Below are 7,388 nucleotides of genomic sequence, written 5' to 3' on the forward strand. Positions count from 1 at the left end.
TTACAGCTGGATCTCATGTAGGCATTTCCTCAACTAAAGCTCTTGTTCTGTGATAACTCCAGCTGTGTCAAGTTGACACAAAATTAGCCAGTACAATGGATAAAGGTAACTTAAAGCAATGATGAAAAATGAAACATATTTCCCCAAACTGAATTCCTGGCATTGCTGGCATCAAGACTTTAGACCATGAATCATCTTCTTGTCAGGTAATTGTGAATATTTTTAAGGATTAAGGGGTCAACTAAGACAAAGGGCTTTGGATACATGAACATCGGGGGACATTTATTTAAACAACGGAAACCCAATTAATACAGCAATTAGGGAGTGGCTTTGTTTGGAGCCAAGTGCCATCTGCTTCATGCCATTGTTTTAGCTAGCTCTGATGAAAAACAACCCCCATTCTAAGTTCTAGAGGGTTTTACTCCTCCTCTATGACCACAAAGAGAACAGGGGCAGCAAGCAGCAAGGGTGAGTTTGGTGTTGCCCACAGTGGGTGGGCACCCAGTTCACACACAAAGGCTACTTTTCTTCCCTTCATTCCAGCAAGGATTATTCCAGCAATCAATGATCACTAAGCACATGTGTATAGAAGAACCCAGTCCCTCACTTTCAAAAGGGCTAGTCTTTATTATTAAACCTGTCCTTAGCTTACCATGGTTTCATGCTTTGTTTTGTTCTTTATAAACAAAATATAATTAATCTGAAACGCCATTGGGAAAACAAGATACTTTCTCCGTCTAGTGCTGGAGTGATGAGCAAAATGGGAAATTATAGGAAAAGGGGGAGACAGCACTCAAATTAAATGTGTAGGGAGAGGGAGAGAGTGAAATTGGATCAAACACTTTTCCAATGGTCATAACTATGTCCTTAACCGCATGAGTTCATACGTGGAAAAGTGTGTACACACACCAGTTAAATAGGTAAGAATTAGCAAGGGTTGTCATCACATGTTCTTCAACATTACCACATTTTATGTTGAGATTCAGAGAACCGATAACTGGAAGGAGGGCGTTGGAAGGGGAGGGGAAATAACAGTCCCAGAACGCTGATTCTGAAAAGGGAAAGGAAAAAGAACCATCAACATCACATTTTCTTTCTTTAGCACAAGGTGAAAATTTCCTTGTATTTCACAATGCCCTGTGTGATGAAAGAAAGATTATATTGTGATATGTATATTTAGCTTAGAATGAGGGGAGAGCAGTTGCTACAATCAATTCAAGGCTTTCCTTCAAAACAACTGTTCATAAAAGAAAAACGGAAATGACATGCTTTGTTTATGTATGAAATTTACTTAACTTGAACCCTGTGTTGGTAGAATTGGATGTAAATAGCATGCCATTTTCCTCTTCACTGTGATTTCTCATAAATAGACTTTTAGAGGAATAATGTCGTGAGTGTGTTCTTTCTCATTCCCTGCAGACACTGCTCAGGAGCATGTAATTTGTCACCAGCCTTAGTGCTGTGTGTTCTGTTTTAACACAAACATAACTGTATGAACTTCAGTCTCTGGACATTTTGTGTGTAATCATTAAAGGAAAATTGTTGTCTGGAAGCAAGGGGGATCATTTTCCCACTTGTGCAGATCCAGGTACTGAAAATGATCCAATTTGATTATTAGTCTGGGGATTAACTGGAATCAGGGTCCAATATATAATTTCCCACAACCACAGGCAAAGACCAGGGAGTGAAAGGTACCGTCATTCTTACCATAAAATATATGACAGAATTAGCCGAAAGCCAGGCCTCTCCCATCTCTCTGGCACTACCTCATTCAGCTCAGCAAGAATAAAGGAATTACTCAGTCACAAATACTACGATTAGCATCTATTGACCTCTGCAAAACCAAGGCGGAACAAATTTGGCTTTCTCTCTTACTGCAATGATTACTTGTAGGGTTTTATTGTTCCAAAATGATGGTTATTTGTGGAAAAGTGGACAATAAGAACAAGTTGTCCACATCTCACTCTCTAGATCTGCTGATGTGTTGTTGCCATGTATGGGCATGAGTGTCTGAGTTAAGGACCTTGAGATAGAGAGATGACTTCAGATTACTTGGTTGGGCCTAATATAATCACAAGTTTCTTTCTTTCTTTCTTTCTTTCTTTCTTTCTTTCTTTCTTTCTTTCTTTCTTTCTTTCTTTCTTTCTAAATAGAGTTTATTCAGGGCATGGGGAGGAGAGTTAAGAGGGTAGTAGAGGCAGAGAAATGCAGAGAGAAGGACAGAGTAGAAAAGTAGAGCCGGGCCATGACCACGTGGAGAGAGGGGGGTAAGGGAATTGGGAGAGATGGAGAGCAAGAGGCAAGAGGGCTGATCACAATTCTCTTATGATTGAAACAAGGATGTTAAAGGAGAAAAATTGAGAAAAAAATGCAACATCGTGTTGTGGATAGTTCTTAAGGAACAACACAATTATACTGTGGAAGACCTGTATAACAAAACCTTTATTATAGGTCTGGGACTGGAGAGAGGTGTAGTATTTCGTGAAAATAATCATCACAATTCATAAAGTGCTTCAAAGACAGGGAAGGTTGGGTTGGTGAGATGGTTCAGCAGTTAAATGCACATACTGCTCTTGGGAAAGAACCATGTTTGGGCCCAGCACCCACTTCCCACACCAGATAAATCACAACCCCCTGTGACTATTACACCACGTGAACAGGAGCTTTTTCACCACTTAGGACACCTATATTCATGTACACAACATACTTACACTCAGATACACATGCTTATATATAATTAATAAGAATAATACATTTTAAAACATGGAATATTTTGAAACACGATCTAGGAGTTGAAGAGACAAACACTTTGGGTTTATTAAGATTGATGTTATTTGAGTTTGGTGACTCATACCTGTAATCTCTGGAATACTGATGTAGAGCCAGGAGGACTGTCAGGAGTTAAGGCCTGCATGGGCTATATAGTGGATTCCAGATTAACATGGCTAAAGTGTTAAGAACCTGTTTTATAAAATAAAGAAAGCAAGAGATAGGGGAAGAGGAAAAGAGAGACCTATGGGGAAGGGAGGGAGGAAGGGACAGAGGAAGAGAGGGAAGGATAGAGAGAGAGAAAATGGGGGATGGAGAGGTCGAGTTAAAAACAAAAAGTGAGTACCCCATCTGTCAGGTTAACACTGAAGGATTAAATAAAATAGAAAAGAAAAGAATGAAGATTAGGATTTTGGTAACTTCATTATTTAAAACTGCTTCTTCACTCAAAAAAAAAAAGGGGGGAAGGGTCAACGAAATTCCCCTGGACAAGTGATTGTAGCTGGTATTTTCTGTTCCCCTGTTGCTAGAAGGTCACATTTGCATATTAGTTCAGATTTGCAGAATAAAAGGGAGAGTTCCTCACAGCTGGATGAGCACAAGCTTCACAGGGGAGAATCTGAGAACCTCTTATGGAGAGGAGAAACTAGGCAGAGTCCTGTAGCTACAGTGAAGGGAGAGCAGTATTTACTGCTTATTCTTTAAGGAGTACACCATGCGCAGTAACTCAGGGAGTAGGAATGAGATGATGACCCCAGAAACCGCCTCTTTCTTGACATAACACACAGAGGGAAACAGCTCAAGAGAAATTAAAATGGTGCCATGTTGCTTAGAAGTTTCTTTGAATTAATCATTAGAAGGAAGACAAAGTCATTGACTAATGGCCTTCTACAGCTTTGTTTCTCCTTATGAAAGTCAGATTGTTCTCAGCAGGAATACCGAGGGTGAGAGATGGAGGACTTTTGTTCTTTCTTTGTTCCTGACATTAGAATAAACTTAAGTTGATACCAGCTATTTAACTGTATGCTGAATAGCAATTAGAAGAGTTACATTCACTTAGCAAATATTTACACAATTGCTTCTTGAAGGCATTGTACCAGGCTCTGGAAACCCAATGAATATTTGTGACTCTCGATTCATGGACCCTTGTTCACATCATGGTATGGTTTGGCCCTTCATGTTTTTATGCAGACCTCTTTTTGTTACTCTACAGTCACTAGAGCTCAGTGGCTATTTCCTCACGGCATGCATCAGAGTCTCTGTCTCATATCTGAACTCCTATTCCTATACAGCTCGTCCCATTTCCTCAAGATGCTCATCACCTTCTTGTATTAATTAATTCAGTAATTTTCTTCTTATACAACTACTATGATGTTCTCATTGTTTCTTTTGTCTAAATTACTCACCAAAGCTGAGTGGACAATAATGTATTTTGGAAAATCGAGAAACTGAAAAGTACAATAATCAAACCACCAAGTGAAAAGATGCATCTACTGTTGTGTAGGACAAAGAGATACTTGTCCATCATTGGTGTGAATGAAAACTGTTGTAGCCATTGGAGAAACCAATATAAAGATGAGAGAGAGAGAGAGAGAGAGAGAGAGAGAGAGAGAGAGAGAGAGAGAGAGCAGATGGTCTACCTATACCACTCTTAGGCAGATATCGAAGAAAGCCTTTCCTACTACCTTGATACTTAGATAGCCATGGTTTTTGTTGCTCTAAGTCACTATAGTACTTAAATGAAATCAGATTATATGTCCATCAACAGATGAATGATAATGGTAATAAGACACAGATATATAATTGAATTGTATTCAACTATAAGGAAAAATGATCTCCCAGCTCTCAGCAGCAACACATAAAGGGTCTTTAGATATAGATCCCCTATTCCACACTTCTTCAGTTCCTCTATATTCTAGCATGAATAGCTAAGTGGTCCCTAGACAATTAGATACTGACTCAAACTCCAACTCTTCTAATTACTTTTTCCCCTACAGGTTAGCAGATCTTCAGTTCCAAGCCTCCAGCCCAAACTTCTATAATCACCTTAGATCTAGGTTTCAACAAGCAAAGAACCCATAGAGTTTAATCCATGGGCCACACTCCTGGAGTTCCCCAAGCTCTTGTATAAAGAGTTAAGTGGTACGTAAATATTGATCTACTAACCCAAACTTCAACCAACTCCCTACTTCCTTATATCAACAAGTAAAGACTTCTGACAAACTGAGCATTTGTCTCAAACTTTGACCATTTTCATAATTCATTCCACAGACAGATAATGTGTTCCAGGGCCCTGATTTCTGACCTGGAATGTCAAATTTACTTTAGTTCTTAGTACTCTCAGATAACTAACTGATACCAGAACCCCTCACTCTTGAATAAGCATTCATTGTTCTCTTAGCAGCAACAGATAAATATTTCATATCTCATAGCCCTTGGTCCACCTTTTCATTCAACCCTCAACTACTAGATGCACAAATATCAGTCCAGAAAGAAAACAACAACACAAAACCCCAAATCAATGCATAATTTCTAAATATTCCTGTATTTCATAAAACATCTTTTAAGGAGAATGACATAAGAAAACATTCAGACAAAAAATTCTGTAATTTGTAATTGTAATAAAGACTGTAATTCTGTAATTGTAATAAATGCTATTATAAACATCTTCAAACAACTTTCAGAAGATATTAACATAATCCAGAAGACAATAAAAAGAAATAAGAAAGACAAGATATGAAAATAGGACTCAACAAATAAAATTAATGAAGAAAAGACAATCAAAAAATTATATTGTAATTAAACATTGTATTATTATAAATAATACCCTCCTTAAAAGCTCTCACCCATACAATGGACCTGTGAGATAAAGACTATTTGGGTTGGAAGAGTAGATAAAGAAATCCAATGACTCAATAAATGCCAATGGTAAAATTTTAAACTTAAAGAAACAGATAATGGGAGAAGACTTAAACTTTGTATTGTGGAAATAGAAGAAAAAACTAAAACTATATGAAGGGCATAGAGTACATTTTTTAAACAAAATTATAGAATATTTTTCAACTCAGAGAAAGATTAAAATCCATGTCTAAGAGACTAATTCAAAAGGTTGCCTCTTTATGAGTTTTGGTCAGAGAGGACCCAGAGACATGAAAAAAAAAAAATACAGGTTCTTGGTTGCCAAACCATAACTAGATGAAAAGGCCTCATTGATGAAGACATTCCACACTCAAATTGCAAGACATAGAGAAATAAACCTTGAACTTTGCAGGAATCATTTTCCTGGTTGACTGGTGTTCATAGTACTAAAAGGTGATATTCAAGCTTCTATAGGAGAAGAGAGAAGAAAGTTGTCCTATCCACTTCTGCACCCATACACTAAAATGCAGACCTGCCAGGCAAGATGAGTGAATTGTTGGAACAATGACAAAATGATTATGGAAGTAATCAACCACTCTATTAATAGGTTTGAGATCCAATGCATGGGAGGAAATCCATGGCCAGTACCAAAAGAAAAGATCAAATCAAGTCTCTGGAAGTCATAAGCCCTAGAGGAGAACTTACTAATATTGTTTTGCTAAATGGTCATGTTTTCAAGTGGTCAAACTCTCTTCTAAATATTTATGTATGTATCAGTAGATCTGTGGTGATTTCAAACTTTTTGCAGTGGACAGTAGCTAATGTAGAGTCTTATAGTTAGTCAAAAGTACTTAGAATGAGTGGCTATAAATACTATCTGTTTATTTTATACACACAAATCTATATGATTACATATATAATTACATGATATATTAATTAATGTACTATATCAAATAATATATTAATGTATCATGTGTAATAAATTATATAATTTATTATTACATATAGCTTATATAATATATTATGATATAATATAGATCTTGTCTGGCAAGTCTGCATTGCAGTTTATGGGTCCAGAACTGGATAAGACTGTTGTGTTCTCTCTTCTTCCCTAGAACCCTGAACATCACCTTTTAGTACTGTGAGTGTTAGCTAACCAGGAAAATGATATATATTACATAATATACAATATCAATAGAATATATATGTATATATATTTGTATGCATACATACAAATACAATATATACAAATAAAATATATATGAATATATACTAATGTATGAAATCAATCTATTTAAAAACCATAGCATAAAATGTATTCTGATTCCTGATCCCTGGCTGAAGAGCTATTTTATTTTGTTGTCTGCCAAGAAAAGAGGTGCATTTCCTTGGAGAAAGTGGACATTGGCCGGTTGTTCACATCAGTGTGGATGACTCAAAATGCATGGACAAGTACATAGCATTAACTGAACGCAGCGATTTAACTAAATAAAAAGAAATGAAATTGGGAGATTATATGTTATAGATAGCTAGAAAGTTGGAGGAGGAGAGTATGGATATAATAAATGTACCCTGCATTTTATATGATAGTTTCAAAGAATGAAAAATTAAAAATCAGATTATGAAATTTGTAGAAAAATGTATGTAACTAGAAAATATATTGAGGAAACCTGAATTTTGACTGGCACACTACAATTTTTTCTTCACATGTGGATCATATCTGTGTGTATGTATGTATATATATGTGTGTGTGTACATAT

The sequence above is a fragment of the Mus pahari genome, chromosome 17, assembly GCF_900095145.1.
Source record: "Mus pahari chromosome 17, PAHARI_EIJ_v1.1, whole genome shotgun sequence".
NCBI classification, from domain to species: Eukaryota; Metazoa; Chordata; class Mammalia; order Rodentia; family Muridae; genus Mus; species Mus pahari.